We start from the raw sequence: 7,763 nt of genomic DNA on the forward strand, positions 1-7,763 counted from the left end.
TCTTGTTTAGTTCCATTTATAGACAATAATAGTGCATTGACTTGACATATCAACGATATAAGGATGAGGCTTAGAAACGGGGAAATGCGAGGCTGTGCCGAGCATTTTCCCCGTTTCGGGCCGAATCCTTATATCGTTGATATGTCAAGTCAATGCACTATTATTGTCTTTATACTGCAATGTAAAAAAAAAACATTTTCAATTCTTATTGATTGTGTTAATTTTTTTTTTATTGAAATATTGTGAAAAACCCCCTTTAAAAAGGCCTCATATCACACAGATGGAGAAATATAAAACACGATGAAATGTACATCATTACCGCAATCAATGGTGAACGAATTCGTTGCAGACTAAAATATCAACAATAAACATAAAACATAATGATTTATAGGTTGCAAACAAAAAAATATTAAAAAGTGAAATATGTTTTTCCCGAAAATTGCAAAAGAAACAAGTTTGAGTCGTTAAACGCATCATTGTTTACATTGAAAACAAGAACAGGTTGAAGAGGTCGTATGAATAATTAAACATAATTTCGACAATTTCTATTTAAATATTCATGAGGAAAAGTGATATCAGGTCAGTGACTGTATATGACATAGAAATATACGGTCAACGCATTTTGACTGCTCAAATAGAACGAGTGCAGTATAAAAAGTATTTAACTACCAAACTAGATTGAAAATGTCCATCTTTATGTTATTGCATGGATTGAGTGTATTTGTGTAAACTATTGGTTTTATCGTTGTGTCTAAATTTTATTTAAAAATTGAATGCTTCTTTTTGAAAATTCATTGGAGTGTAAAACCATTGACCGAAGTACATTTTGTATGTGCGCACGGTCAACGCTTTTACAACCCTATGAAATTACTAAAGAAGCATTCAATACTTATAATAACATTTTTTCGCTATGATCATGAAAACACGATAACTATCAACTTTTTTTTTATTTACCTGTGCGTTTTATTGTAGAACCGCAACATGCATGTTACAATTCATTTTGAAATTAAGTTGATTAAAGAATAACGTGAGATTGCAATCAGCCAATCAGAATAATGTATTATAATGAAACGTACATCTAATGTAATTATAGGCATAGGAAGTCAGAGTGCCCCACAAAAAGTATCAATACTTCTATATGAAAACTGCAAACCTAAGCAATTGAGATATGAATCAAACACAATTGACACATGCTGGATTCTAACACAAAACCACAATGCTGACAGGCTAGTCATATTGTAGATTAATTATATAGACTACCAGACATCCGAGACCTAGTTATACTTAGACTACAAGACATCCTAGACCTAGCTGTAATAACTTAGACTAGAAACATCCGAGACCTAGCTGTAATTACTTAGACTACCAGATATCCGAGACCTAGCTGTAATAACTTAGACTACAAGACATCCGAGACCTAGCTGTAATTACTTAGACTACCAGACGTCCGAGACCTAGCTGTAATTACTTAGACTACCAGACATCCGAGACCTAGCTGTAATTACTTAGACTACCAGACATCCGAGACCTAGCTGTAATTACTTAGACTACCAGACGTCCGAGACCTAGCTGTAATAACTTAGACTAAAAGACATCCGAGACCTAGCTGTAATAACTTAGAATACCATACATCCGAGACATAGCTGTAATTACTTAGACTACCAGACATCCGAGACCTAGATGCAGTACCGATGAAGTCCATATTTTGACCTATAATGAATGTTTAACTATTTACAAATTGTGACTTGGATGGAGAGTTGTCTCACTGGCACTCATATCACATCTTCTTATATATATGTGTTTTTGAGAATCCTTATACAAATATAGCGATAAATATGTAGTAGACAATTACACTATAACAGAAGTCCCACACTGAACCACAGTAGATCATTATAGATGACTAACTTAATATATATTTTCATAATATTTATTTGGTTTTATATATGAACGTATATACTCAAATGACTTCAAAACATCCGGTCATGTCTAGGGGTTGACATGACTACTACATTGTATGCATAATACTATATAATACTTTTAAGAACGCATTATTAGTGAGATTTTGGCATGCTTATCTCTGCTGGGTAGTTTGCTTTTATATTGTACATGTTGTATACATATATATGAATATATAAATAGTGGCAGTATTTCATACATAATACATTTAATATTTTAAAGTGTTTTTCTTTGGTGACATTTTTATTTAATGAATTTAAATGTCAAAATGCTGTTATGTTTGCGGAATATGACAGTTCTTGTCCATTCGTTTTTGATGCGTTTTGTTATTTGATTTTGCCATGTGATTATGGACTTTCCGAATTGATTTTCCTCTGAGTTCAGTATTTTTGTGATTTTACTTTTCACTGTTAGTGGAAACAAATTGAATGTTATGGATAATCTAACAAATATATTAAAACTTATTTTTTATATTTCAACAAAACGTTTGTATTGTTGATTTCAATTATGTGTAGCTAAAAATTCATGACATAGAATTAAATAAATAAAACAAATAGAAAATCAAACCAAAATCATCATAATTTAATATCCATAATAGAATTTGAGAATACTGATTCACATTGAATATAGAATGTTTTAGTATTTCTTTGAATTGTTTTCAGAAATAGAGGTGAGAACAAGCTCATTTCTTTTCTGACAACGAGTACTAAATTTGCACTTCAGTGCTGACATGAATTATCATTGCTATTGTCATACATGTATTTATAAATTTATTGTTATCAAAACTTTGATATTTATCAAAATACTAAGGATTTTCTACCAAAGGAACAGATTACCTTTGTTTTATTTGGCCTTTCAATGTGTTGTGTCCTCAATATGTTGTAACTTCGTACTTTATTTGGCGTTATGAATTTTTTGATTCGTGCGTCACTGGTGATTCTTTTGTAGACGAAACGTTCTTCTTGTGTTCAAATCTTCAATCTTGGTATCTATGATGAGTTTATGTGATACACTGTTAAGATCATTAGAAAACAATATTTATCAGGGACAAATAGTCAACTTTTAGTTGTGTTAATTCACTTTAAACTAATGTAGAACATTGCTCTTTAGAAATGTCAAGGGACCGACAATTTAACTTCAAAAAGGGGTTGGAGTATGTGTTTTTCCTGAAAAAATTCTTATCCGCCAGTTTGATCAAGAAAAAAATATTCTGTCTACCCCATAATCCCCTTTTGAAATTAAATCTTAGCTCCCTTACACCTGTCTTTGATTGACAGATGACAGAGGAACATTTTGAAAACGGTGTATTTAATAAAAGACCAATTAATGCTTCATTATAAATCAAAAATTATATAAAAAATGGCAGTTGTGGTCTCCCTGTCATTTTATATAAAAAAAAGTTTCTATCTGAAAGTTGATAGTTTTGTAAAAGGAGATGAGTTGGAGTATATTTCCAAAATATTTTTTAAGTTATAAGAAAAACATTTGATAAAATTGAGAATGGAATAGGGAATGTGTTTAAGAGACAACAACCCTCTGAAAGAGCGAAAAAAGCCGAAGGTCGCCAATGGGTCTTCAATGCAGCGAGAAAATCCAACACCTTGAGGTGATAATGCATATTTGAAGGATGAAAATACTGAGGAAAATTTGAACAGTAAGTGATGAAATTATGCCATAGTAAAGTGTCAACAATGCAAAACAATAAAAACTAATCACTATCTTTATTTTGGAATATGGGACCACACAAATTTTATCTATTTTATTAGATTTCTACATACTAAAATGCATGTTCTACGTCAGGAATATGACAGTTGTTATGCAACCGTTTGATGTGTTTGAGCTTTTGATTTTGTCAATTGCTTGGGGACTTTCCGTTTAGAATTTTTCTCGGAGTTTGGTATTTTTGTTATTTCGCTTGTTATTAATATCAGTATAAGTAGTAGGGTACATGTAAAGTTCTTTTCAATTTTATCTTATTTCATTATATTGGTCTATGGCAACATTATACACACAAAAAATGACATTTCAACTGTGTTTTTTTTATATAATAAACGTAAATGAAGATGTAGATTAAGAAAATATTTATGACGTTATACAATAGCATGTTTTTCAATTTGATGATGTACACATATATAGGAAGCGAATAGACAAAAATTCTGATAAAAATTCATTCAATTTAGAAAATTTAAGCTTCAATGATACAAATTAAGACAACAGTAGTTTGACATACATGTATTAAAATTGCAGAAATCGTTTCAAAAATAGTAATACAACAAGTAAACTTGTTTGGCTTTATAACTATTTGGTCTGAGCGTCACTGATGAGTCTTATGTAGCCGAATCGCGCGTCAGGCGTATAACTTATAATCCTGGTATCTTTGATAACTATTAACACCACTAGGTCGATGCCACTGCTGGTGGACGTCTCGTCCCCGAGGGTATCACCAGCCCAGTAGTCAACACTTCGGTGTTGACATGAATATCAATAATGTGGTCATTTTTATGAATTTCCTGTTTACAAAACTTTGCATTTTTCGAAAAACTAAGGATTTTCTTATCCCAGGCATAGATTATCTTAGCCGTTTTTGGCACAACTTTTTGGGATTTTGGATCCTCAATGCTCTTCAACTTTGTACTTGTTTGGCTTTATAAATATTTTGATATGAGCGTCACTGATGAGTCTTATGTAGACTAGTTGTATCTGTAGACAGCTTACCGTAAAGCGGGTTATTTTTGCGGGTGAAAAATAACGCGACTTAGGGGCAACAGTGTTTACGAAAATTTTGAAAGGTTTTTATTTTGGTGATTCTTTGATCCTAATTCAATATTGTGGATGATACTGGAATCTGTCGATACAAATATTTTGGCATTGCAAAAGGTCATGTGTTTCCCTAGCTGTAAATGCTGCCTTTTTACTAAATCCATAGGAGATTGGATGTAGTGTACTGACTGATATTTAAGTCTTAAAATAATTTGTTATTAGTTGTTATTGGCTATGAACTAGCTATCAGTAACTGCGAGAATCTGCATATCTGTTCTTTGCGTCATTTCTTTGTTGATGATGTATAAATACCATGCTACGTCCGGTTTGTGCATTTATTTGTTGCTATAACTGCTTTGTATCGATTTAATGAGTTAAGCCTTTTTCAACTAATTTTTATAGTTCAGTCTTATGTTGTATTGTTACACTACTGCCCCAGGTTAGGGAAGGGTTTGGGATACCGCTAATATGTTAAACTCTTTTTTATCCATCTGATGAGTTAAGCCTTTTTCAACTAATTTTTATAGTTTGGTCTTATGTTGTACTGTTACACCACTGTCCCAGGTTAGGGGAGGGTCCCTGCAGATTAGAGGTGACGGATGCTCTTAAACATGTTCTGTATTTGCCAGCCCCAAGTCAGGAACCTGTAGTTCTCTGGTTGACGTTGCTTCTTGTCTGTTCTATTTGTTTTTCTGTTATAGATGGATTTTCTCAATTGAATTGTTTATAATTTTTATGTCGGGCCTTTGATAGCCAACTATTTGGTATGGCTTTTTACCATAACTGAAGGCCGTACGATTGCCTATAATTGCTTACATCCACTTCCTTTGAACCTAGTAGGATAGTTGTCTCGTTGGCAATCATACCACATCTTATTACTATAAGAAAAAACAACTTTAACAACGATGAATCGGAAACAATGCTGACAGTTATTCAAATGAAAAAAAAATCTATTGCTGGACATTTTCCGATTTTGCAATCACAGACAATCCTACTGTAGTCTAGGAAATGCAGCGAGTTTGTTCGGTCTCTGAAGATCCTTATGTATATTCTGTTTTGCTATCTTGAAAGCACAAGCAAGAACATTGCAATCGCCATTTTTTCAACAAAGAGAAATAAGGATGCCCCTGACAACACTTAGAAATTCATCTTAAGTTTTCAGTAAACTAGGTATGCTGATACACTTAAAATTTGCTAGGAGCAATCAAAGACGATGTTAGATTAATAATCGACGTTCAATATACCCAATCGTTAAGATTAAATCTAATACCGCAGTCCCACTAGGCCACGATTGCACTACGATCTGCGAAAAAAATGCAAAATTTGATGATCGTAGTACGATCGTGTAGCTCCCAGTTAGGTCGTAGTACGGTCCTGGTGAGGTCTTCAAGATCGTGATGAGCGTGGTCAACTTTGAACATGTTCAAAACAATCGTGGTGCGGTCGTGATGAAAACAGGTCGTAGTAGAAGCGTAGTGAGAGCGCACTAAGGTCGTGGAAAGATCGCTAAGGAGGTCGCTGTGCCATCGTAGCCGGAGCGTAGCGAAAGCGTGATTCTATTCGGAGAGACTGCGCTACGATCTCACAGCGACGTTATTACGACCTCACTACGACCATCACGTTCTCACCGCGACCCAACTACGCGTCCACTACGACCATACCACGTTTACACCACGCTGTTCAAGACCACAGTACGATTATAGCACGCTCTTGCCGTTCTCGTCACGCTCTTCTTACGACCTCACTACGTTCATACAACGACTTTCATTCTTATTGTCATTTTCACATAAAATATATGAAATCTCTCAAGGTTTTGTTTGTCTGTTTGTAATTAGGACTTCTTGTCCATTTTCTCAACCATACTTCTCGTTTTTATATAGGTTAGACCGTTGGTTTTCCCGTTTGAATGGTTTTACACTAGTAATTTTGGGGCCCTTCATAGTTTCCTGTTCGATGTGAGCCAATGTTCCGTGTTGAAGGCCGTACCTTTACCTATAATGATTTACTTTTATAAATTGTTACTTGGATGGAGAGTTGTCTCATTGACTCATACCACATCTTCCTATATCTACAAATATTGACACATGTGTTTCATCTCTGCTATCGTTCACTAAAATATCGTCATTTGAGCTTGATGAACTAGCAATAGGTTGTTATTTAGGTTGCATTGGTCGGTCCGTCATCTCTGCTTGATCAGGATTTGTTACTATCAGAGCTCCCTTTGCCTTTACATCAACCCCTACCACCACGCCCACGTGTTCTAGTAGATTTTGGTGGCATGGCTGTATTGTTTCTGAGAAATCTACGGATTTACCAGAAATAGACGGAATGGAACTGTATTGATATGGAATACGATGTTGACGTTTTTGCTGAGAACGTAGTAAGATCGCAGTATGAACGTAGTATAATCGTAGTAAGAACGTGATATAAGCCCAGTAGAAACGTGGTAAGATCGTGTTGCAATCGGATAACTCGTGGTATGGTCGTAGTGAGAACGTGACGAGCGTAGAAAGATCTTGATAAGCGTAGTGAGGTCGCAGAATAAGCGCGATGAGAACGTAATATAATCGTAGCGGGATCGTTGTGGAAGAGTAATGAGCATCGTGAAAGCAATGGAAATTTACATTTTCATGCCGCTCATACTGCGACCTCACCACAATCTGAATTTATTTTAGATCGCGGTGAGCGTGGTGCGATCGTGGTCTAGTGGGACTGGGGCTTAAGAGAGCGTTCAGTAGATGATAACAAGAACTATCTTTAAAAAAGATATCCGACATATTTAAATTTGAGTATATGTTTAAAACTATCATTTCGATAAACATACGATAATGAGTGCATAAAGAGCGATTGCAGTACACTGAAAACCTGCATAGTTTGACACAATTTGTCCTTGGTGGCAACGCCCGTTCACTACCTTCATCTTGTGAACAAAAATGCTCTAACTATCTAAAAATCAATGAATTACCAATAAAAGAACGTTACAAATTGTTTTGTGAATATTCCGATTATATTTAAATAAGTGATTTACCATTTAAATAACATTTTCT

Source organism: Mytilus galloprovincialis, chromosome 5 (genome assembly GCF_965363235.1).
Source record: "Mytilus galloprovincialis chromosome 5, xbMytGall1.hap1.1, whole genome shotgun sequence".
Classification (NCBI taxonomy): Eukaryota; Metazoa; Mollusca; class Bivalvia; order Mytilida; family Mytilidae; genus Mytilus; species Mytilus galloprovincialis.